At 36.7% G+C, this 24,464-nt stretch overlaps 1 protein-coding gene and 1 long non-coding RNA gene across 3 annotated transcripts in view; both read right to left on the bottom strand.

Annotated features, from left to right (window-relative positions):
- The window catches only part of LOC128653590 (uromodulin-like), a 129,056-nt gene that overhangs the window by 52,925 nt on the left and 51,667 nt on the right, over positions 1-24,464 (bottom strand). The window lies entirely within an intron of this gene.
- On the bottom strand, positions 852-23,624 carry LOC128653591 (uncharacterized). The gene is made up of 2 exons (XR_008401368.1): positions 23,283-23,624; positions 852-2,983 (listed from the first exon to the last, which is right to left on the bottom strand). It is a non-coding gene; the product is annotated as an uncharacterized LOC128653591 (long non-coding RNA).

The following is a 24,464-nucleotide window of genomic DNA, read 5'->3' as shown; positions in this document are numbered from 1 at the left end:
CCCCATTGTTTTCTATGGGGGAATCGTGCACGAGCACGTTTTTGAAGCTGGCCGCTTCCGTAAGCAACTCTGGTATCGAGGGTTGCAGTGGAGTTAAATATGCTCTACGCTCCTTTTTTGGAGCCTAACGCAGCCATTCTGTGAACTCTCAATACCAGAGTTATTTAAAAGGTGCGGCCAGAAAAAAGCCAGCGTTAGCTACGCGGGTCGTTACCGACAAAACTCTAAATCTAGCAGTAAGTGATTTTAAAGCATTGTGTGTGTTACGTCTGGTTGGCTACTATATTTTCTTCCTAATAAAATTTGTATAAAGTTAATGTATGCATGATACTATGTTATTTTTTATTTTTTTGGGATACATTTTAACCTTTATTAAATATGTATTTAGGGTAAGGTAATCTTTTTAGTGTGCCTTTTTGTAAAAGTATTTACATTATTGTTGTATAGCCTTAATTCAGCAGTATACTATTGGTAGCTTTAACTTTGACTGCTTTAGAATTTAAAACGTTTCAAAGGTGTACTAACCTTTACAACATTACAATCTAACCCCAAGTTTAATACCTTAGGTTGTCTACTTTTAAAAAATATATACATATGTAGGGTTATTCAGGGATTCCTGACAGATATCAGTGTTACAATGTCACTATTGCTAATTTTGAGAAAATAAAAATGGTTTTGAAATAGCAAAATGCTACTTGTACTTATTTCCTTATAACTTGCAAAAAAAAAAGCAAAAAAACCCATGTAAACATTGGATATTTCTAAACTCAGGACAAATATTAGAATATATTTAGCAGGTATCTTTTGTAGATAAGTAAAAGATTTTTCAAGTAAAAGTCAGGAAAAGTGTATTTTTTCCAATTTCTAACATATTTTATTAATTTTTTTTTTTAAATGCATTACATGATATGATGAAAATAATGGTATCTAAAGAAAGCCCTTATTATGGCGAGAAAAACAATATATAATATGTATGGGTACATTAAATGATAGAGAGGAAAATTACAGCTAAACACAAACACAGCAGCAGAAATGTAAAAACAGCCCTTAGGCCGATTTATTAAAGTGCGGACGGACATGATACGATGTAGCGTATCATGTCCGCCGCACATACGCCACAGCATACACTGTCGGCATTTATCATTGCACAAGCAGTTCTTGTGAACTGCTTGTGCAATGCCGCCCCCTGCAGATTCGCGGCCAATCGGCCACTAGCAGAGGGTGTCAATCAGCCCGAGAGCAGGTGGACAAGTTATGGAGCAGCGGTCTTTAGACAACTGCTGTTTCCGGCGAGCCTGAAGGCTGGCACGAAAACAGGGGCTTGATAATTTGGCCCCATTGTCACTAAGGGTACAAAATTTGTAAAACTGTCCGGTCACTAAAAGGTTAAGATATGATAAAAAATAATCGTACAAACTTTTAAATGTACTATTATGTATTAGCATTTAAATTACTGTAGTAAAATGATTTACGTGTTAAGAAATATATTTTTTTATTATTATCAGGTATTTGTAGAGCGCCAACAGGTTCCGCAGCGCTATGAACATAGGTGGTATATAAAAACGATTACAGGGATCAAATTGGGAGAGAGGGTCCTGCCGAGAGTTGCACTGTTGTAGTCAGCTCTTATGAAGGTGAACTACAAACAGCTGGGCTCACAGGCTTACATGCTATGGGGTTTAAGGGGATAGCAGTGGAGATAGGAAGGTTAGTGTAGGTTGTAAGCGTCCCTGAATAGTAGAGTCTTCAGGGAGCACTTGAAGCTTTTAAAACTAGGGGAGATTCTTGTGGAGCGAGGCAGAGAGTTCCATAAGATGGGAGCCAATCTGGAGAGATCTTGAAGACGGGAATGTGAGGAGGTAACAAGAGAGGAGGAGAGTAGGAGATCATGAGCAGACCGAAGGGGATGGGAGAGAGAGTATCTGGAGACAAGGTCTGAGATGTAGGGGGAAGCAGTGCAATTGAGGGCTTTGTGTGTCAGAGTGAGAATTTTGTGTCTAATCCTGGAGGCAAGAGGAAGCCAGTGAAGGGATTGGCAGAGAGGTGCGGCAGATGAAGAGCGACGTGCAAGGAAGATGAGCCTGGCAGAGGCATTCATTATGGATTGTAAAGGAGCTAGGCGGCAGCTAGGGAGACCAGAGAGGATAGAGTTGCTGTAGTCGAGGCGGGAAAGAATGAGACAGTGGATTAAAATCTTTGTTGCGTCTTCTGTAAGGAAATGTCTAATTTTAGCGATGTTTTTAAGGTGGAAGCAGCAGGCTTTAGCCAAGGACTGAATGTGAGGAGTGAAAGAAAGATTTGACTCCAGTGTGACCCCAAGGCATCGGGCATGTGAGTTTGGGGTAATGATGGAGTTTATCAACAGTTATAGAGACATGGGGGGGTGGAGATTTTGGAAGAAGGGAGGAAAATAAGGAGCTCAGTTTTGGAGAGATTTAGCTTGAGGTAGTGAGAGGACATCCAAGATGAGATATGAGAGAGACAGTAAGTGGCATGGGTTAGCAAGGAAGGAGGTAGTTCTGGTGCAGAGAGGTAGATTTGGGTATCGTCGGCATACAAATGATAATGAAACCCATGGGACTTTATTAAGAAACCTAGTGAGGATGTGTAGATTGAGAAGAGAAGGGGATTGAGGACAGAGCCTTGCGGTACCCCAACAGAAAGAGGTAACGGGGCAGAGGATGCCCCAGAGAATATATGTATGGGAGTTGGTAGAAATATATACTTAGATACATAGAGTGGTTCATCTATTGTCATCAGTGGGGAATATGTTTTTCTTTTTCCTGCGAGATGTGAAGCCTGGAGTGTCTTCTGAAATTAACACCTTCTGGGTTGGAGGTATTTCAAGTGTCATGTTTCTAGTTTGTGTGTTTCACTGTAGGTCTCTGTCTTCTTGTTTCAGATCATCTTGGCAGAATTTATCTTATTATAGTAAACATTTTGTTTGGTACAGCTCAACTGTCTTCATAGATTCAATGTTTCTCTGATATCAAAGAGAAAAATAATGCATTTTAAATCTACCATAGACTATGTTAAGTAATTTTACATTTACACTATACTGCAGTAAAATCAATTAAAATGAAATGGTATGTGTAATAAGTGTGTTAGTGAAAATATATATGTACTTAGATATGTAGAGATTTTCATTGTTTGCCATCAGTGTGGAATGTGTTTTTCCCTTATTCTTGGGACACATGAGGTGTCAAGTGAAATTAACTCCTTATGGGTTGGTTGTAACACTGCAATCTAGTTTCTAGTTTGTGTTTTGTTTTTTTCTGTTCTCTTTTACACAAATTAGTGTATCGTTATCCATTTTCTTTATGGATGTTTCTCTGTTACACATATTTCAGAGATTGGTTCACATTTACTGAAGTTAATTAGCATTTGTACAATGAAGTGCCAACATTTCATAATCAATAAAAGTCTTCCACCAAAATACACAAAACAAAAAAGGTGTACCTTAAAGGAACATTCCAGACAAAATTTGGAATCCACATTGATGGATTTATGTTTTGAATAGAAGCATTTCTTTAATATTCATGTATTAGCAAAAATGTTTCTAATAAAAGCTATAGATGTTTCAAAATTGTATTTAAGTATGCACCGTGCACCAGCATTTAAAACACAGCACTTGCTCAGAGAGCCTTGAGTGCCTGTACCATCTGGTAATGACACAAAGGGATAGATTTATTAGAGGTTGAGCGAACATTGCATTTATCATTGCACAAACATTTCTAGTTCAATCAGCCGCTAGCAGGGGGTGGCAATCTTCCCGATCATATCAGATCTTACGACAGCTGCATCCACTGCTTAAAGGGCCATAATAACCAAATGTTGAAACACTTGAAAGTGATGCAGCATAGCTGTAAAAAGCTGACTAGAAAATATCACCTGAGCATCTCTATGTAAAAAAGAAAGATATTTTACATAAAAAATTCCTCAGTAGCCACATCCCATTGTAAAGGACTTCTAAGCAACAAATCAGTATGTCTGTCCCGGGACAGCGGAAGGAGCAAGCTTAAGTGCACACTCATTTTATTTCCCTATTCAGTGTAAGGAAGTTTACAATGAAATCTCATGAGAGTTAAGTGAAATCTCATGAGATCACAGTAAAAGAGTTCATGACCTCAGCACTGTTGATGCTGATTGGCTGCTCTTCATTTCTTCATTTTTTATTTATTTTTTACCTGCAACTGGGCAGCAGCAGAATATAACTTTTTACACAGAATTTACTCTGCTGAGCTGAGGAAGTTGTGAGGTAAAATATCTTATTTTTTATTATTATTATTATTATTATTCTTTATTTATAAAGCGCCAACAGATTCCGCAGCGCTGTCCATGGGTATAAAAATAAAAGTACAGTACAATACAATATAAAAGACACCATACAAAGTTTAATAAACAAATACAGGGGTAATTGAGGGACCTGTTCCCGTGGGAACTTACAATCTAGATGGGTAGGAGGGTGAGAAACAGGAGGTGGGGACTGCAAAGGTGAGAATGATGTTAATGTGGAGTTAGATGGGGGCAGCAATTAGGCAAGTGGAATTCATTTGTTACTGATTTGGAGATAGGCTTCCATGAACGGAAAGGTCTTTAGGGAGTGTTTAAAGGAGGAAAAGTTAGGGGAGAGTCTGACAGCTCTAGGAAGTGCATTCCAGATGGTTGGTGCCGCACGAGAGAAGTCCTGTAGCCTAGCATGGGAGAAGGTGATGGTAGAAGATGCAAGGAGCAAGTCATTGTTGGATCTTAGGGGATGGGCTGGAGTATATTTGTTGATGAGTGAGGACAGGTAGGGGGGGACTGCGTTGGTAAGAGCTTTGTAGGTCAGGATGAGAATTTTGAATTTAATTCTACTGTGGATGGGTAGCCAGTGAAGGGACTCGCAGAGAGGTGCAGCAGATACAGAGCGTTGAGAGAGGTGGATTAGCCTAGCAGAGGCATTTAGGATGGATTGAAGAGGGGAGAGGTAGGAGAGAGGGAGGCCAGTTAGTAGGTTATTACAGTAGTCAAGCAGGGAGATTAACAGGGAGTGGATTAGCTGTTTAGTAGTTTCAGCACTCAAAAATGGACGAATTTTGGAGATATTGCATAGGTGGTTGCGACAGGACGAAGAGAGCAATTGGATGTGGGGTATGATTGGAGTCAAGTGTAACTCCTAGGCAGCAGACTTTGGGTGATGGTGAGATAGTGGTGTCACCAACAGTGATTGAAAAGGGGTAAAATTAGAGGGGGGATTAGATGGAGCTCAGTCTTGGACATATTGATTTTTAGGTGGTGAGAGGCCATCCAAGAAGAAATGCCAGATAAGCAGACACTAATGTGAGAAAGGACAGAAGGAGAGAGTGAAGGGTGGATAGGTAGATCTGAGTATCATCAGCATAGAGGTGGTAGTTGAAGCCATAGCTACTGATAAGTTTACCCAGTGAGGAAGTATAAGTAGAGAAGATTAGAGGATCCAGAACAGAGCCTTGAGGTACTCCAACAGACAGAGGCAATGGAGAGGTGGAGTCGCCAGCAAAGGAGATAGAAAATGACCTATTAGAGAGATAAGAGTGGATCCAGGAAAGGGCAGTGTCAGAGAGCCCAAGGGAGCTGAGAGTCCGTAGGAGAAGGGGATGGTCAACTGTGTCAAAGGCTGCAGACAGATCAAGTAAGATAAGTAGGGGCCATTTTTTTTTAGCAGAAAGAAGATAATTGGTAACCTTGGTGAGAGCAGTCTCAGTTGAGTGTTGGGAACGGAAGCCAGATTGCAAGGGGTCGAGCAGTGAGTTGGAGGACAAGAAGTGGGTTAAGCGATCAAAGACTAGTTTTTCCAGGACTTTTGAAGCTAGCAGAAGCAGTGATATGGGGCGGTAGTTTGCAGGAGAATTGGGGTCGAGGGAGGTTTTTTGACGATGGGGGTGACCTTTTCATGTTTGAAGGAAGATTGGAATGAACCGGTAGTAAGGGATAGGTTGAATATGTGAGTAAGAGCTGGAGTGAGGGTAGAAGACAGAGAAGCTATTAGATGTGAAGAGATAGGGTCAAGTGGGCAGGTAGTGAGGTGTGAGAAAGATAATAGGGAACTCACTTCATTCTCAGTGGTAGAGTGGAAGGTGCTGAGAGTGGTGGAGGGGGTTGCCGGGGGCGGAGATGGAAGTTTGCAGTCTTGTGTTGGGATATTACTTTGGATGGTAATTGTTTTGTTGAAAAAGTAGTTTGCCAGGTCTTGAGCACTAAAGGCAGATGAAGGGGGTGGTGCAGGTGGATAAAGGAGAGAGTTGAAAATGGAGAAGAGACGTTTAGTGTTTGAGGCGTGAGTAGATATAAGAGAAGAGAAGTAGGTTTGCTTGGCTAAGTGAAGGGCAGATGAGTAAGAATAAAGAGTGAACTCATAGTGGAGGAAATCTGATTCAGAGCGGGTTTCCTCCAGGCACGTTCGGCAGCATGGGAGCATTTTTGCAGGTAGCGTGTTTGCTTAGAGTGCCAGGGTTGGAGCTGACGATGTGGGGTTTTGCGTATTTGGGGAGGAGCGAAAGTGTCCAGTGCAGAGGAGAGAGTATTGTTATAGTGGTTTGTAGCAAGGTCAGGGCAGGATATTGTGGAAGTGTGGGGGAGGTGTTTTTGAATAAGGTTGGAGAGTTGTAGAGGATCCACAGTGTGCAGATTTCTACAGGTGCGGAGGCGAGGGGGATAAGTAGGTTTAGCCTGTATGTTAAGCTTAAAGGTGAGCAGATGGTGGTCTGAGATGGGAAATGGGCGACAGGTGGCATCAGAGAGAGAGCAGAGGTAGGAGAATACTAGATCAATAGAGTATCCGTTGCAGTGAGTAGGGAATAGGGTGGATTGTGAGAGACCAAAGGAGTTTGTGAGTGAGAGAAGCTTAGAGGCAGCAGGGGCAGATGGGTTATCAATGGGGATGTTTAAGTCCCCCAGGATTAAAGCAGGCGTATTTGTAGAGAGAAAGTGAGAAAGCCAGGCAGCAAAGTTATCAAGGAATTGGTAGGTTGGTCCAGGGGGGCGATAGATAACTGCCACCCTGAGGGAGAGGGGGGGAGAATAGTCAGATGCAGTGAACTTCAAAGGAGGAAAAGGAAAGAGATGGATGAGGCTGCAGGTGCTGAAAGGAGCAGGAGGGGGAGAGTAAGATTCCAACATCGCCACCATGTCTCTCACCTGGCCTAGGTGTGTGGCTAAAGTGGAGACCACCGTGCATGAGAGCAACAATGGAAGCAGTGTCAGAAGATGATAACCAGGTTTCAGTAATTGCTAGAAGATTGAAGGTGTTAGAAACAAACAGGTCATGAACAGTTGTAAGTTTGTTACAGACAGAGCGAGCATTCCAAAGAGCACAAGAAAAGAGAGGGGATAAGCACTCTGGGTTAATAGAGATGAGATTGTTAGGATTGCGTGACCTAGAGTTTTTGCAGTGGGGGACTGAGTGAGAGTGTAAAAGTGTGGTGATTGCTGCAGGGCCAGGGTTAGGAGAGATGTCACCAGCAGCAAGCAGTAGTAGGAGTGTGAGTGACAGAAGGTGAGAGGGGGACTTGTAGGAGCGGGTATGTTTAGACACAGGAGAGTTAGATGGGGAAGTATTTCTAAGGAGACAAAGTAGTTCATGAGAGGGCAGCATAGGGGATGAGAGGAGTGAGGGTGAGATAAGGATAGTGTGGGGGTTATTGTTGCTACAGGGAAGTACAGTGATTTTTAGGAAAAGGGCAGACAGAAATAGCAGAAAAGACATGGAAAGCATTGTGCAGGTGTATAGTTAGTAGGTTTTACCTGTTAGCGGGACTGCAGTTTCCCCCTCCCCTCCAGTTTCTAACTCCAGTTCTTAACTCAGCCACCTGTAACACAGGGCACTTAGAAGCACAGGGCACAAAGAGCCAAGGCTTCAGAGAACCAAGTGTTCATCTATTTGTAGCAGTCAGATTATAAGTTGTAATGATTTGATTCAAGGCAGCTGTGCACAGGCAGACTAGTTAGGAGACTGGAGTTACACACACTTAGAGATGCTCAGGTGATATTTTCCTGTCAGCTTTTTACAGTTATACTGCATTAGTTTCAAGTGATTTAGCATATGAGTATTATGTCCCTTTAATAATTCTACCCCAATGTGTTAATTAATTACATGATAGTAGTAATAATATGGAGGTTATGTCAAGCTCATTTTGACAGGTGACACGCCCCTAACCCCGCCCCTTTCTACGCCCACTTTCACGCCCCTTTTTAATATCAATTTGATATAAAATTGATATAAAAAGTTGATTTTGATATAAATTTTATATTAAATTGATATAAAATTAATATAAAAATTGATATAAAAAGTTGATTTTGATATAAATTTGATATTAAAAAATTGTTTTTAATACGAATTTGATATCCAATTGATATGTATATTTATTAGGATTGGGATTAAAAGGTTTTAATAGGTGTATTAAGCTTATTTTTACATTTTTTATTAGGAGATTTATAAAAAGATTATAAAAGTTATTTAATTATAAATGGTGTAAATTACACTTTTTATTCTATTAAGCTTAAGATTTCTCTGTAATGTTCAACAGGTTTAATAAGGCTTGTCAGGACTTGTCTTTTGCCACAAATGCTATAAAATTCTCGGTCACTGCTAATAACACGTGTCAATGTTACACAACATGTTAGGACTTGTCTTTTTACCATAAAAAAAAACAAAAAACCCATAAAAATCAATGTTTTATTAAAATTTTCTGTATACCGCCTAAAGAATGGAGGCTGCTAACATACACAGCGGACTTGTATTAAGAGAATTATATCATGATCCTACAAACCCCGGGTCATTAGGCGGTGTTGAAAATCTGTACAAAGCAGCTAAAAAATATGGATTCAACAGAAAAAAAATTGTAAAATTTTGAAATCAGCAAGATGTTTATACGTTACATAAACCGGTCAGGCGTAATTTTGAAAGAAATAAAATATATACGCCTTTTTTAGATATACAATGGCAAGCTGACCTGGTATCCATGATAGACTACCATAAATATAATGATGGTATAAAGTATATTCTAACCGTTATAGATTGTTTTTCTAAATACGCTTGGGGCGTTGGATTACATAATAAAACTGGACCAAGTATCGCAAAGGGGTTTGAAACAATATTCAAAGATGGCCGTATACCTATGAAAATACAGACTGATAAGGGCAAAGAATTTTTAAATGGAACCGTACAGAAGTTATTGAAAAAATTTAAAATTCAACATTTTGTCGCAAACAACTGTGTTAAAGCAGCAATCGTAGAACGATTTAACCGTACTTTAAAGACTAGAATGTGGCGCTATTTTACACAGCACAACACTCACAGATATATAAACATATTGAACAAATTAATTAATAGTTGTAATAATACATACCACAGAACCATACGTTGTAAACCAGTAGAAGTGACGCAAGAAAATTCACTCGTCGTCTGGAAAAATATTTACGGCTCCTCGCCAAAAACTAAAAAGGTTAAACCTGTTTTAAAAATCGGTGACCACGTCAGGATTTCGTAACATAAGGGAACGTTCACAAAAGGTTATGAACAAAATTTCACAATGAAATATTTATAATTGACGGGGTGAATACAAGAGGATTTAAACCTCTTTACAAACTGAAAGATTGAGCTGATGAGTCTATCGAAGGTAGCTTTTACCCCAAAGAACTTCAAAAAGTAACACAAGATAAAAACCGCATTTACAAAATTGAAAAAATCTTAAAACAGAAAAGTTTTAGGAGAAAGGAGTACATTTATGTTAAATGGAAGGGCTATCCCGATAAATTTAACAGCTGGATACCCAAAAGCCAGTTGACCGATATATAGAATAATGGAAGCATCACCATTTTACTTAACGTTGCCTAGCAACGCATCGTACAACATTTTTCCTAAAAATCAGATATCTAGTTTTACAACAAAGTTAGCTAAGCCCGTTATATTAAAAGGAGAATGGGAAGTAGCTCTGACGGAGATACAATACCTCCATACCTGGGACACCCTAGATGCCGCAGATTCTAGAATAACTGTTACAGCACCAAACAAATTCACTATGCCGTTAGCCATAAAAGCCGGCTATTATAAAGATATAAGCGAATTAATAAAAGCTATCAATGAAAAATTAGTATCTCTTCAAACCATTAACGTAGATGTAAAGCTTAAATACGACGAACTGGGAAGAGCTATTCGTATCTTAGGCAACTCTACCATCTCAACCTCAGAAAGGTTGGCGCATATATTGGGTATTAACAATCAAGGTGTAAAGAATGATGGCGGCAAAATATATTGCGATATAAATGCTGGCTTCTACACATTCTTTATCTATACAGACATCATAGAACATCAACGTGTGGGTGACGGATATGTACCATTACTAAGAACAGTAGAAATTACAGGTGGCAATAATGAAATCATCACTCAACGGTAAACCAAGCCAGACTACATACCTGTAAACAATCATCATTTTGATTGTATAACAATTGAAATTAAGAATGATCAGAACAAGAACGTGGGGTTTAAATACGGAAAGGCGATCATTAAGCTGCACTTTAGGCCGTGCAAGAACAACTTGTACTAAGAATGTTGGCTGTTAAGGTTTATGTTGACCCTACCGTTTACAGTAATTATTATAGAACACAAGCTGGTAATGGTCTACCAGGTTTTCACGGTAGTTCGTACATGTACGGCCGCGGATTAGGCGGTATATTTCGTAATCTTTTTAGGATGGCTGTCCCACTTTTTCGACGTGGACTAGATATAGTGAAACCGCATATGAAAACAGCGGCACAAGGTATAGCAAAGGATGTTGTGGGTCGTGTTTCAACTGCTGTTATGAATAAAATGAATAGCGGTCCACAAGAGGGCTCCGGTGTTGTTTATATCAGTAACAAGAGAAAACCAAAAAGGAAGCGTCAAGTTACTTTTCCACCAATTTCATCACAATTCGTAAGCAAAAAGGTGATACACAGACCCAAAAAGAAACAGAAAACATCAAGACGCTCAGTGGATGACATCTTTTAGAAATACTGATCAAAATATGGCTTTCATACAGAACGGATCATTAGAATGTACCAAATCAGAATTCGACATATTTCAAATACAACCAACACAAACGGGTATAGAAAAATCACTGTATGTTGAAATACAGCCACTCACAGCTATAACTGAAAATGCACCCCTGGAATTTTATATAGCAGGAAGCGGCGATCATTATTTTGACCTGAACAACACTTTGATGTATATAACCTGTAAAATAGTCAAACAAGACAATACAGCGCCGCCTGCTGCAGCACGCGTTAGCCTTATCAACTATCCAGTAGCCACGCTGTTTAACCAAGTCGATGTGACATTAGGAGACAGACTCATCTCACAATCAAATAACCTATACGCTTACCGGTCGTACATTGAAACAATTCTCAACTACAGCTCAGATGTTTTATCCACACAATTTACAGCAGGATTGTTTTATAAAGATGCCGCAGGGTTACACGATAATTGTGAACTAGATGGTGATAATAGTGGATTTGTAAAGAGAGCATGTATGTTAGAGCGTGGTAAAACTATTGAATTGCTAGGTCACCTACATAGTGATTTGTTTTTCCAAGAAAAATTGTTATTGAATGGACTCGATCTGAAAATAAAACTTATAAGGAATAAAGATGCTTTTTCTATTATGAGCGCTGAAGCAGAACAGTACAAAGTTCAAATCTTAAACGCCTCTCTTTTTGTCAAAAGAGTGCAGATATCTCCGGCTGTACGTATAGGCCATGCGCAAGGACTGTTAACAGGAAATGCAAAATACGCTTTGGACACAGTCGGTTTAAAGGTCTATTCAGTGGCCGCTGGCTCACATGTCTGCAATCAGGAAAATTTATTTCTTGGACAACTACCAAAAACCTTCGTTATTGGATTTGTTGATAACAACGCAATATCTGGCGCTTATGACAAGAATCCCTTATGTTTCAAACATAACTATGTGAATTTTGCAGCCTTGTATCTGGATGGTGAACAAATACCAACAAAACCTTTTCAACCAGACTTTGAAAATGGAAACGCTATACGTGAATACATATCATTAGTCAACATCGCTGGGAAATAAAATTCTGATGCTGGAATACTCATTAATAGAGAGGAGTATGTACGTGGTTACACACTTTTTGCCTTTGATTTGTCACCGGATCAAGAGTGTGGTTCGCACTACTCTCTTATACGCAGTGGTAATCTCAGAGCTAGATGAACACTTTGGAAATAACAAGAATCCTAACCAAAGATCCTTATACACATTCAGTGTTTGACGGTGTATACCCGTGTGATTTATTACCAAAACAAAGACTAAGAAATAGACCTATAGGTTTTATTATTAAAAAAGAGGAAAAAGGAATGCTGAGTCTTTAAAGTAGATGAAATGAAGTTTTATTTAGGAGCAGGCTTATCATCAGACACTAGGTAAGCTCCTATCTTACGCGTTTCGCGCATGGGCACATGCGCTTCATCAGAGAAATCATTTTTAAAGTTTTTTAAAAAGGAATACAACACGGATGGTATTTCAGAATAAACAGATGCAAGATACATTCTCTGTGGTGTGTGGTCAATATTGTATTTTTATTATGCATTGTATGTCTAAGGGTATGAGTTTTGATAAAGTACTCAATTTCTTTTCATCAGACTTAAAAAAGAATGATAAAATAGTCTCGCAATATGTACGACGTTGTAAATTAAATTTGAGAATAAATCCTTTCTGCAATGAATATGTACAAACATGTAGAAGTTGTTATAACAAAACATGTACCGGCGTGTAAATGTTGCTATAACAAATTATTATTGCATCTCTTGTAATGAATTTTATAATCCGTGTATGTATTTAATGTGTATTAATTTTTAAATAAACACAGACACTTTTTTCACAAACAAAATACTTTAAGCTTTATTAACAATTAAGATAAAAACAACTCCATAATGAATATTATACCTCAATGTATAAAATCATGTATTTTCCATGTATTAATACATTTTCATTATTTTACATATTTGTTATCGTGTCATTTTTTATATAAACATGCATACATTTTAAGCTTTACAAACTCAACCATGTTGAAGGATTAAAAAGTGATTTAGGTCTTTTCTTCTGCATAAGGTAACCCTGAGGTGTAAATAGCCCCCTGGTGGGTGTTGTAGGTAATGGTAAAATATTATGTTGCGGTAATGTCTCTGGTAAATGGGTAATATCCCTAATCTCCATTTTTAGATGATCAAAGGTATCCCGGTTTCTAACATTACCAGCAACAGACTTTGGAATATTCAGTTCAGCCATAGCTTTCATAAAAGTCTTCCAACCTTGCGGTGTTTTGCGCATGGTCACGTGACTTTGTGTAGCGCAACGTACTAAGTCTAGTATGTTTGAACCAATGATTCTTTGGTTCTTGTAAATAAACTCTCCATTATCATTCCAACTAGTTATATCTTTGGCTTGTGCCATTTTAGAAAGAAGTAGTTCAGCATTTTTCTTAAACCGGTCATGTACATTGTTAACAACCTCATGAGGGTGTATCAGTTGCGTTATGATCGGTGCGGTAGATTCTCCCGGGGCATTAATAGTGTTAACACAGATTTTTCTCTAGCGTCTTGCTTTGCATACACCAAATATTTCTGTAATACGGCGTTGTACTTTTTTATTTTCAAATCCTCTGGTAAATCAAAATTATTTAATATTTCACCTATTTTAACATCCAAACGGTTTGTCACACCCCTGCGAATGTCTACCTCATTTTGTTGTGGTTGTTGTAAGCGGTCCAACTGTTGTTTTGGGACAAGATACATTTTTTGAGCATTCTCCATCAGCTCTTAGTAAAGAGTGATGTAAGTATAGGAAGAGCAAATCCTAAAAGAGGCGCTAAAAATCCACCCCTTTGTGTCACCAAAATCTTCTTTTTACCCAGAGCAACTGCTTTATTACTAAGTGTTTTTATAATTTTCCGCCACTTTTTAAGGTGTCCTTTCTGTTGCTGTGTCAAAGGCAATCTACCTTTAAGAATGTTCAGGGCTATTTCACATATAGAGGTGATTAAATCATTAGAGGCACCGTGTAAAATAGTCTTTCTTTGTTGTGGTGTTGCACGTCTTAATGTTTTTAAAACCTTCCAATTACGGATTAGTCTGCTAGACATGTTTACACACGCTAATGGTTGACAATGTATGACCAATAGATTAAAATGTACCCTTTTTAAATCAGATTTTTTTTAAAACGTATGCGGTGGGTATATCAGGTGGAAAGAGACCGGTTCTTAACCGGTACTCATCGGGTGTAGCGGTTCTTAAGTCTACTAATAAATAACCATATGGTAATCGAGTGTCATCTTCAAAAGCTTCTAAAAAGAAATGTGACTTACCCGGGTACATTTGTTTTGCCAAAGTGTTGATTTGTAACTTATCCCGTGGGTTTTTAAAGAGAACCATATAGTTTGTGTTTAGTGTGATAGTTCTGTTTTTTTTACCCTGGCAAAACACATTTTGTACAAGATACATAATACTCAGATTTCTGTGATGCACGTATTTTGTAAAAGCTTTCTCAATTTCACAACTATCACTGGCAACCTCCATCAGATCATCAACAATTGTTAAATTAGTTTTACTAGGTGGAAATAAATCATCATCGACAAATGTATTTGGTAGACCCTCTATAAATTTTATATATGGAAAAGACTTTAATAGTTCATCATACAATCTCTGACAACAGGCATAAAACCAAACAATATTATCAGGTCTGTGGGACAGAAGCGTGTCAGAGTGATGTAACAGTTGTCTAACAAAATAACTTTTTCCAGAATTTGAAGGACCGGCTAAAATACAGGAAAAGGAGTGTTGCAAACGTGTGTCCATGATTCTCAATTAGTAACCAAAAGGTAGCGTTGTAAAGTCCTGTGATAATAGTCTCTTTGTGTAAACACACTTTTGTGTTTTCCTCAGTGGGCATGTCTCAACTTGCCAGTATCGTTTGTTTCTGACAATAGACTTCTGATCGATGAAAAGTTTCTTTTGTGTGTCTACTCGAGAATTTGTAGGGTAATCCAACACTAAATCTTTTAAACTCTCAAAATTGATTATGTTGGTGTTAGCAGAGTTCAGAGTTATACCCTTTACTTTTAAATTAGTTTTTCAATTATTCAGTTTGTACCCATAAGTTTTGGGGCCGGCAGATACAAACTCTTTGATGTGTGTACCTGGTGGTAGTTCACTAGTTAATTCACCTAGATTGTCACCTAAAGCTGGATTCCTATCACCTTCCTTGCTAACAAAAATGACAGAGTCTGTGTCGTGGTAAAGACACCTCTCCTGCAGTCCGTCCAAAACTCTGTACAATTCAAGTCTGGCATAAGCTGTAGTAAAACAAGCGATAAAGATGTTAGTATTGTTGTTAACTGTATAACGTTCTTTAGAGTACTTCCAGCTAAGCATAGCCATTTCATCATCTAAGAAATCTAAAGCAGAGACTTCATAATAAGGCAGAAAAACATACTTGAATAACTCATCAGGGTCTGTCACTATTCTGGTGTTGGGTAAATTACCCCTTTGACCAAATTTACCCCACAAAGAATTAAGAAACAATTTAGAGATTTGTCTTTTTGCAGGATTTACCGCTATCTGATCGGATCGCAATTCTACATCCTCTTTTTCTTTGTAATCTCTAATGTATTGTTTTTTTTTATCATCATCTGTACACCAATCCAGATACCCAGAGGCTTCCTGTTTATCTCTCAGATGTACCTTAATGTAATCTTCAAACAAGTTCTTTTTGTAGTTGTCAAAATGCCAAATTTCATAGATTTTAGAAATTTTGTACCCCTTTTCTACAGCTACCTGTATTTCATTCGTACACCATGTACCCTTCAGGGCGCATTGTCCATCGTCATGTTTGCACTGCGCCATGTTGTTATCGGTGGCGCAGGTCAGACATAGCAGGAACATGAGTTTACCGTTTAATTTCAAAGGTAGAACAGGAAAAAACAAACCTCTGGGTGGAATCATTTGTACTTTAGCAATACCAAAGTAAAAATTAATGTTCCTGAAATTCTCATAAATGATTCATGGATGACCCACGGGGTAAGCTTTTGTCTTGTTTACAAATGGGTATAAACTGGTAAAATCATAGTAGTGTATGCTTTCACCCGGCTCTGTTTTGTGGTACAGTTTAATGGCATTTGTGCGCCCACCGTAAAGAGCGTCTCTGGGGTCCAGGGGTTGTGGGAACTGTTTTTCAATGAGAAAAGCATGCAGCTCGGTGTCTGTGGATAACATATCTTTCCACTCGTGTTCCCAAAGCTCGTGGACCTCAAAACCGCATGAGAGTAAGAAATGTATTTTAATGAGATGTTTGTAATATAATTGTCCGTAGGTGTTACCTGTGACATCGTTTACATCATTTTCGTTGTAGCAAACAGGACAACCGTGATAAAAACACCCCTGAAATTCAAACGCTGTAGGGATGTTGTTTATCACGCCGTAACCGTCCAAATAGTATTTACCCACTTTTAGTTCACCCCTATGTAAAGCGTGTTGTATGTCAATATTTTCTTTATGTGAGATGTACATAAGCCACTGTATGGAAGATGTATACCTGATGCAGAAGAAAAGACCTAAATCGCTTTTTAATCCTTCAACATGATTGAGTTTGTAAAGCTTAAAATGTATGCATGTTTATATAAAAAATGACACGATAACAAATATGTAAAATAATGAAAATTTATTAATACATGGAAAATACATGATTTTATACATTGAGGTATAATATTCATTATGGAGTTGTTTTTATCTTAATTGTTAATAAAGCTTAAAGTATTTTGTTTGTGAAAAAAGTGTCTGTGTTTATTTAAAAATTAATACACATTAAATACATACACGGATTATAAAATTCATTACAAGAGATGCAATAATAATTTGTTATAGCAACATTTACACGCCGGTACATGTTTTGTTATAACAACTTCTACATGTTTGTACATATTCATTGCAGAAAGGATTTATTCTCAAATTTAATTTACGCCGTACATATTGCGAGACTATTTTATCATTCTTTTTTAAGTCTGATGAAAAGAAATTGAGTACTTTATCAAAACTCATACCCTTAGACATACAATGCATAAAAAAATACAATATTGACCACACACCACAGAGAATGTATCTTGTATCTGTTTATTCTGAAATACTATCCGTGTTGTATTCCTTTTTAAAAACTTTAAAAATGATTTAGGAAACACGTTGTTGTATGGTGAGATTCCATACGAATCAAAAAAATAACCAACACCCCTTTGATCGAAATAAATTGCTACCCAATGTTCACCAGCACATGTGGAAGGGTCTGTGTTAATAATAAAACCTATAGGTCTATTTCTTAGTCTTTGTTTTGGTAATAAATCACACGGGTATACACCATCAAACACTGAACGTGTATAAGGATCTTTGGTTAGGATTCTTGTTATTTCCAAAGTGTTCATCTTTGTTTATAGATAATCGTACAAGACTTCTCTTCTTTGATTAATTTCAATAATATTTTCAAATAAACTATAAATAATCATATTAATTGTTCTCTCAAGCGGTCTTGAAAATCGGATTTCACTCTGAGATTACCACTGCGTATAAGAGAGTAGTGCGAACCACACTCTTGATCCGGTGACAAATCAAAGGCAAAAAGTGTGTAACCACGTACATACTCCTCTCTATTAATGAGTATTCCAGCATCAGAATTTTGTTTCCCAGCGATGTTGACTAATGATATGTATTCACGTATAGCGTTTCCATTTTCAAAGTCTGGTTGAAAAGGTTTTGTTGGTATTTGTTCACCATCCAGATACAAGGCTGCAAAATTCACATAGTTATGTTTGAAACATAAGGGATTCTTGTCATAAGCGCCAGAGAAAGCGTCGTTTTCAACAAATCCAATAACGACGGTTTTTGGTAGTTGTCCAAGAAATAAATTTTCCTGATTGCAGACACGCGAGCCAGAGGCCACTGAATAGACCTTTAAACCGACTCTGTCCAAAGCGTATTTTGCATTTCCTGTTAACAGTCCTTGCGCATGGCCTGTACGTACAGCCGGAGGCATCTGCACTCTTTTGACAAAAAGAGAGGCGTTTAAGATTTGAACTTTGTACTGTTCTGCTTCAGCGCTCATAATAGAAAAAGCATCTTTATTCCTTATAAGTTTTATTTTCAGATCGAGTCCATTCAATAACAATTTTTCTTGGAAAAACAAATCACTATGTAGGTGACCTAGCAATTCAATAGTTTTACCACGCTCTAACATACGTGCTCTCTTTACAAAACCACTATTATCACCATCTAGTTCACAATTATCGTGTAACCCTGCGGCATCTTTATAAAACAATCCTGCTGTAAATTGTGTGGATAAAGCATCTGAGCTGTAGTTGAGAATTGTTTCAATGTACGACCGGTAAGCGTATAGGTTATTTGATTGTGAGATGAGTCTGTCTCCTAATGTCACATCGACTTGGTTAAACAGCGTGGCTAGTGGATAGTTGATAAGGCTAACGCGTGCTGCAGCAGGCGGCACTGTATTGTCTTGTTTGACTATTTTACAGGTTATATACATCAAAGTGTTGTTCAGGTCAAAATAATGATTGCCGCTTCCTGCTATATAAAATTCCAGGGGTGCATTTTCAGTTATAGCTGTGAGTGGCTGTATTTCAACATACAGTGATTTTTCTATACCCGTTTGTGTTGGCTGTATTTGAAATATGTTGAGTTCTGATTTGGTACATTCTAATGATCCGTTGTGTATGAAAGCCATATTTTGATCATTATTTCTAAAAGATGTCATCCACTGAGCGTCTTGATGTTTTCTGTTTCTTTTTGGGTCTGTGTATCACCTTTTTGCTTACGAATTGTGATGAAATTGGTGGAAAAGTAACTTGACGCTTCCTTTTTGGTTTTCTCTTGTTACTGATATAAACAACACCGGAGCCCTCTTGTGGACCGCTATTCATTTTATTCATAACAGCAGTTGAAACACGACCCACAACATCCTTTGCTATACCTTGTGCCGCTGTTTTCATATGCGGTTTCACTATATCTAGTCCACGTCGAAAAAGTGGGACAGCCATCCTAAAAAGATTACGAAATATACCGCCTAATCCGCGGCCGTACATGTACGAACTACCGTGAAAACCTGGTAGACCATTACCAGCTTGTGTTCTATAATAATTACTGTAAATGGTTGGGTCACCATAAACCTTAACAGCCACCATTCTTAGTACAAGTTGTTCTTGCACGGCCTAAAGTGCAGCTTAATGATCGCCTTTCCGTATTTAAACCCCACGTTCTTGTTCTGATCGTTCTTAATTTCAATTGTTATACGATCAAAATGATGATTGTTTACAGGTATGTAGTCTGACTTGGTGTACCGTTGAGTGATGATTTCATTATTGCCACCTGTAATTTCTACTGTTCTTAGTAATGGTACATATCCGTCACTCACATGTTGATGTTCTATGATGTCTGTATAGATAAAGAGTGTGTAGAAGCCGGCATTTATATCGCAATATATCTGGCCGCCATCATTATTTACACCTTGATTGTTAATACCCAATATATGCGCCAACCTTTCTGAGGTTGAGATGGTAGAGTTGCCTAAGATACGAACAGCTCTTCCCAGTTCATCGTATTTAAGCTTTACATCTACGTTAATGGTTTGAAGAGATACTAATTTTTCATTGATAGCTTTTATTAATTCGCTTATATCTTTATAATAGCCGGCTTTTATGGCTAACGGCGAAGTGAATTTGTTTGGTGCCGTAACAATTATTCTAGAATCTGCGGCATCTAGGGTGTCCCAGGTATGGGGGTATTGTATCTCCGTCAGAGCTACTTCCCATTCTCCTTTTAATATAACGGGTTTAGCTAACTTTGTTGTAAAACTAGATATCTGATTTTTAGGAAAAATGTTGTACGATGCGTTGCTAGGCAACGTTAAGTAAAATGGTGATGCTTCCATTATTCTATATATCGGTCAACTGGCTTTTGGGTATCCAGCTGTTAAATTTATCTGGATAGCCCTTCCATTTAACATAAACGTACTCCTTTCTCCTAAAACTTTTTTGTTTTAAGATTTTTTCAATTTTGTAAATGCGGTTTTTATCTTGTGTTACTTTTTGAAGTTCTTTGGGGTAAAAGCTACCTTCGATAGACTCATCAGCTAAATCTTTCAGTTTGTAAAGAGGTTTAAATCCTCTTGTATTCACCCCGTCAATTATAAATATTTCATCTGTGAAATTTTGTTCATAACCTTTTGTGAACGTTCCCTTATGTTTCGAAATCCTGATGTGGTCACCGATTTTTAAAACAGGTTTAACCTTTTTAGTTTTTGGTGAGGAGCCGTAAATATTTTTCCAGACGACGAGTGAATTTTCTTGCGTCACTTCTACCGGTTTACAACATATGGTTCTGTGGTATGTATTATTATAACTATTAATTAATTTGTTCAATATGTTTATATATCTGTGAGTGTTGTGCTGTGTAAAATAGCGCCACATTCTAGTCTTTAAAGTACGGTTAAATCGTTCTACGATTGCTGCTTTAACACAGTTGTTTGCGACAAAATGTTGAATTTTTAATTTTTTCAATAACTTCTGTACGGTTCTGTACGGTTCCATTTAAATTCTTTGCCCTTATCAGTCTGTATTTTTATAGGTATACGGACATCTTTGAATATTGTTTCAAACCCCTTTGCGATACTTGGTCCAGTTTTATTATGTAATCCAATGCCCCAATCGTATTTAGAAAAACAATCTATAACGGTTAGAATATACTTTATACCATCATTATATTTATGGTAGTCTATCATGGATACCAGGTCAGCTTGCCATTGTATATCTAAAGAAGGCGTATATATTTTATTTCTTTCAAAATTACGCCTGACCGGTTTATGTAACGTATAAACATCTTGCTGATTTAAAAATTTTACAATTTTTTTTTCTGTTGAATCCATATTTTTTAGCTGCGTTGTACAGATTTTCAACACCGCCTAATGACCCGGGGTTTGCAGGATCATGATATAATTCTCTTAATACAAGTCCGCTGTGTATGTTAGCAGCCTCCATTCTTTAGGCGGTATACAGCGAATTTTAATAAAACATTGATTTTTATGGGTTTTTTGTTTTTTTTTATGGTTAAAAAGACATGTCCTAACATGTCGTGTAACATTGACACGTGTTATTAGCAGTGACCGAGAATTTTATAGCATTTGTGGCAAAAGACAAGTCCTGACAAGCCTTATTAAACCTGTTGAACATTATATAGAAATCTTAAGCTTAATAGAATAAAAAGTGTAATTTACACCATTTATAACTAAATAACTTTTATAATCTTTTTATAAATCTCCTAATAAAAAATGTAAAAATAAGCTTAATACACCTATTAAAACCTTTAATTCCCAATCCTAATAAATATACATATCAGTTGGATATCAAATTCGTATTAAAAACACTTTTTTAATATCAATTTAATATCAAATTTATATCAAAATCAACTTTTTATATCAATTTTTATATCAATTTTATATCAATTTAATATAAAATTTATATCAAATCAACTTTTTATATCAATTTTATATCAAATTGATATTAAAAATGGGCGTGAAAGTGGGCGTAGGAAGGGGGCGGGGTTAGGAGCATGTCACCTGTCAAAATGAGTTTGACATAACCTCCATACTATTACTATTCATGATTACAAGCCCCAAAAATGCTCTAAGCAGCTGTAGTATATAAAATACTAGTGCACTGAGAATATGTAGCTATGCTTCACATGCACATGCAGAGAAAAATGTTAACACTAAAACAGTGATAGCTTTTTCTACAAGCATTTTTGCTAATATATGTATATAGCAAATATGTTTCTATTCAAAGATGAAATTAATTAATGTGTATTTTAATTTTGACCGCAATGTCCCTTTAAGCTAAATTCCCTATATTAATAATCATTAAGGGCTAGATTACCAGTGGTGCCCTATCTGTTGCATGTGAGCGATTTCATATTTTTCGGCTTTTTGCACGTGACAGAAATAGTGATACAAGTTGAAAGTAAAGCGCAATCCCATTTAATGCTCGTCAGGTTAGCAAGGGTAGTGCGTTAAAAAAGTTACACTAAAATAAACTTAAATACAGTTACACTCATATAAACACTATCTGATAAAAAAGTATTCACATAAATATTAAAAAAACAAAGTTATAAGGGTTCCAAAATATATGGTAAAGACAAGGTTTTTGAACCAAAAGGGCTACAATGGAAATTATATATATATATATATATATATATATATATATATATATATATATGTATGCACATATGTACGTGTATATTTGTATATACCTATATCTGTATATCTATTCCTATAGATATATAGGTATATTAATATTATTATCAGTTATTTGTACAGCGCCAACATATTCCGCAGAGCTAAACATGGGTCTAATATGCAAAGTAACAATTATGGGAGATAAAGGAATAGAGGGCCCTGCCAGGAGGTTCCCTTTGTAAATCAGCTCTCGTGAAGGTGATCTACAAAGCAACTGAGCTCATAGGCTTACATGCTAGGTGGATAGATATCTATTTTACGTTAACATTATCAGATATATATAGAAATGTATATTTAATAATACAAATAAAAACATTTCTATGTGCAAAACAAAGAAGTGAAAAATATGCGTAAAGCGATTTGTGTTTTGCACTTTAGGTCTAATGCGGTGTCGGGTTGGAGCACATGATGAATTACAAATCTCAAAGCGCGTTCTTGAAATATTAAAAAATATTATATATATTTTTTTTAATTATTATACATACTGTAAACAATTCTAAGCCATATAATATATATATATATATATATATATATATATATATATATATATATTTACAGTCTGTATAATAATTTTTAATAATTATTCATTTTTAAAATATTTTACACTTAATATTGCAAGAACGTGCTTTGAGATTTGTAATTCTTCATGTGCATTAATCCAACATTGCTTTAGACCTAAAGCGCAAAGCAGAAATCACGCATATTTTACATTCCAATGTTCTTCATATATTTCTATATATATCTGATAATGTTAATGTAAAATAGATATCTATATATCTATAGAAATAGATATATAGGTATATATAGAAATGGGGCTTTATAACAAGGGGTCATGAAGATCTCTATGCTGTTTTGATGGTCTATTATAAGTTTATATGCATTTAAACTGGTTTGTTTTTATTTTTTTAAAATTTATGCTTTACATATACATACCCATGGCACACCGTTTCAGAGAGAAGGTAATTGCTTTTTCCATATAAAGAAATAGTGTGAACGACTATCACATCATATGGGCAAATGGGGTTAATTGCAAAATTCAAGACACCCATTTGCTTTCTTTTGCCCTCTCTTCTGTGTATTAATATTTGTTGGATTCTCTAGGACTGAAAATGAGCAAAAGCATCATGATAAAAATATTTAGCTTAAATTGTAACTTAGAAATAATAATTTGTATTGCTCAAGTATTCTAAAATTCATTATTTAAAAAAATAAAATAAAATATGGTGCAACCAACATATTGTACACTACAAAACTTGTCATTTTTTAGAAATTAAAATGATCAAAAAGTACTATTCATCTGTAAATCACAATTTTCTTTGCCTGTGTCTCTGCGTTGGTCTTTGTGCAAAACGCAAATGATAGTCTATATTTATTTAAAACAACAAATATTACCTATCCAATTACAGTACTGTACTACTGGTATTATGTATACAAAAGTATTAAAATGAACTAAAACTACCATTAGGTTGCATGTAGAAACTGTAAAATGACATGTAAAAATTGCCTATATGACATAAGATATTGTTGTTTACACTTCATCACATCCCCTGTCCCGTTTTACAGATGCAACTATTCCAAAACCCAAACCTTTTCCGGTCCTAAGCAGTTTGGATAGTTTGGAATGTGACACACACAATAGATACAGAGAAGGTTGGATGTAGTGCCTGCAGAGAAGCTGTAAAGGTGGTCACATCTCTTAATCAGTTGGACAAGATGATTAGCATGGTCAACCAGGCAGCGGTTACAGAGAGAGGAACTCAGGAACATGTCAAAAATGGAAGGCACACAGGAAACAAAATAGCATGACTAAGGGTCAAGCCAGGTAATCAGTACAAAAATAAAACAAACCCAAAAACTAGCCAAGGTCAGCAACAGTAGGCAAGCCTACATCCAGTAGGCATCTGAGTAGTCAGGTAAGTAACAGCTTATCAATTGTTAGGCAAATAATTATTAACAAATTAATAACAAGTAATCCTATTACAGATGCACTGGCACCTTAAATTGCGAATTGATTCCGCAATCCCAGAAACAAAAGTAAGCACAAAACATATTGGTGCCATATCAACATGTCAAAAAAATATAGGATATAGGCCTCATGAATTGTGCTATTTAATA

This window comes from Bombina bombina, chromosome 3 (genome assembly GCF_027579735.1).
Source record: "Bombina bombina isolate aBomBom1 chromosome 3, aBomBom1.pri, whole genome shotgun sequence".
NCBI lineage: Eukaryota > Metazoa > Chordata > Amphibia > Anura > Bombinatoridae > Bombina > Bombina bombina.
This window is presented reverse-complemented; position numbering and strand designations above follow the sequence as displayed.